The 2,500-nt window shown below is 47.1% G+C and overlaps 1 protein-coding gene across 1 annotated transcript in view; it reads right to left on the reverse strand.

Moving 5' to 3' along the window:
- The window catches only part of LOC308369150 (protein AF-17-like), a 27,819-nt gene that overhangs the window by 14,677 nt on the left and 10,642 nt on the right, over nt 1-2,500 (reverse strand). The window lies entirely within an intron of this gene.

Below are 2,500 nucleotides of genomic sequence, written 5' to 3' on the forward strand. Positions count from 1 at the left end.
ATTGGGGTTTAGAGCACAGAAGAGCCTAGTTAAGATGGCATTGGGGGTTTAGAGCACAGAAGAGCCTAGTTAAGATGGCATTGGGGGTTTAGAGCACAGAAGAGCCTAGTTAAGATGGCATTGGGGTTTAGAGCACAGAAGAGCCTAGTTAAGATGGCATTGGGGTTTAGAGCACAGAAGAGCCTAGTTAAGATGGCATTGGGGTTTAGAGCACAGAAGAGCCTAGTTAAGATGGCATTGGGGTTTAGAGCACAGAAGAGCCTAGTTATGATGGCATTGGGGGTTTAGAGCACAGAAGAGCCTAGTTAAGATGGCATTGGGGGTTTAGAGCACAGAAGAGCCTAGTTAAGATGGCATTGGGGGTTCACACAGAAGAGCCTAGTTAAGATGGCATTGGGGTTTAGAGCACAGAAGAGCCTAGTTAAGATGGCATTGGGGTTTAGAGCACAGAAGAGCCTAGTTAAGATGGCATTGGGGTTTAGAGCACAGAAGAGCCTAGTTAAGATGGCATTGGGGGTTTAGAGCACAGAAGAGCCTAGTTAAGATGGCATTGGGGTTTAGAGCACAGAAGAGCCTAGTTAAGATGGCATTGGGGGTTTAGAGCACAGAAGAGCCTAGTTAAGATGGCATTGGGGTTTAGAGCACAGAAGAGCCTAGTTAAGATGGCATGGCATTGGGGGTTTAGAGCACAGAAGAGCCTAGTTAAGATGGCATTGGGGGTTTAGAGCACAGAAGAGCCTAGTTAAGATGGCATTGGGGTTTAGAGCACAGAAGAGCCTAGTTAAGATGGCATGGCATTGGGGGTTTAGAGCACAGAAGAGCCTAGTTAAGATGGCATTGGGGTTTAGAGCACAGAAGAGCCTAGTTAAGATGGCATTGGGGGTTTAGAGCACAGAAGAGCCTAGTTAAGATGGCATTGGGGGTTTAGAGCACAGAAGAGCCTAGTTAAGATGGCATTGGGGTTTAGAGCACAGAAGAGCCTAGTTAAGATGGCATGGCATTGGGGGTTTAGAGCACAGAAGAGCCTAGTTAAGATGGCATTGGGGGTTTAGAGCACAGAAGAGCCTAGTTAAGATGGCATTGGGGTTTAGAGCACAGAAGAGCCTAGTTAAGATGGCATTGGGGGTTTAGAGCACAGATGAGCCTAGTTAAGATGGCATTGGGGGTTTAGAGCACAGAAGAGCCTAGTTATGATGGCATTGGGGGTTCACACAGAAGAGCCTAGTTAAGATGGCATTGGGGTTTAGAGCACAGAAGAGCCTAGTTATGATGGCATTGGGGGTTTAGAGCACAGAAGAGCCTAGTTAAGATGGCATTGGGGGTTCACACAGAAGAGCCTAGTTAAGATGGCATTGGGGGTTTAGAGCACAGAAGAGCCTAGTTAAGATGGCATTAGGGGTTTAGAGCACAGGAGAGCCTAGTTAAGATGGCATTGGGGGTTCACACAGAAGAGCCTAGTTAAGATGGCATTGGGGGTTTAGAGCACAGAAGAGCCTAGTTAAGATGGCATTGGGGTTTAGAGCACAGAAGAGCCTAGTTAAGATGGCATTGGGGTTTAGAGCACAGAAGAGCCTAGTTAAGATGGCATTGGGGGTTTAGAGCACAGAAGAGCCTAGTTAAGATGGCATTGGGGTTTAGAGCACAGAAGAGCCTAGTTATGATGGCATTGGGGGTTCACACAGAAGAGCCTAGTTAAGATGGCATTGGGGTTTAGAGCACAGAAGAGCCTAGTTAAGATGGCATTGGGGTTTAGAGCACAGAAGAGCCTGGTTAAGATGGCATTGGGGGTTTAGAGCACAGAAGAGCCTAGTTAAGATGGCATTGGGGGTTTAGAGCACAGAAGAGCCTAGTTAAGATGGCATTGGGGTTTAGAGCACAGAAGAGCCTAGTTAAGATGGCATTGGGGGTTTAGAGCACAGAAGAGCCTAGTTAAGATGGCATTGGGGTTTAGAGCACAGAAGAGCCTAGTTATGATGGCATTGGGGGTTTAGAGCACAGAAGAGCCTAGTTAAGATGGCATTAGGGGTTTAGAGCACAGAAGAGCCTAGTTAAGATGGCATTGGGGGTTCACACAGAAGAGCCTAGTTAAGATGGCATTGGGGTTTAGAGCACAGAAGAGCCTAGTTAAGATGGCATTGGGGTTTAGAGCACAGAAGAGCCTAGTTAAGATGGCATTGGGGGTTTAGAGCACAGAAGAGCCTAGTTAAGATGGCATTGGGGTTTAGAGCACAGAAGAGCCTAGTTAAGATGGCATTGGGGGTTTAGAGCACAGAAGAGCCTAGTTAAGATGGCATTGGGGTTTAGAGCACAGAAGAGCCTAGTTAAGATGGCATTGGGGGTTTAGAGCACAGAAGAGCCTAGTTAAGATGGCATTGGGGTTTAGAGCACAGAAGAGCCTAGTTAAGATGGCATTAGGGGTTTAGAGCACAGAAGAGCCTAGTTAAGATGGCATTGGGGGTTTAGAGCACAGAAGAGCCTAGTTAAGATGGCATTGGGGGTT

The sequence above is a fragment of the Sprattus sprattus genome (assembly GCF_963457725.1).
Source record: "Sprattus sprattus genome assembly, chromosome: 1".
Lineage (NCBI taxonomy): Eukaryota > Metazoa > Chordata > Actinopteri > Clupeiformes > Clupeidae > Sprattus > Sprattus sprattus.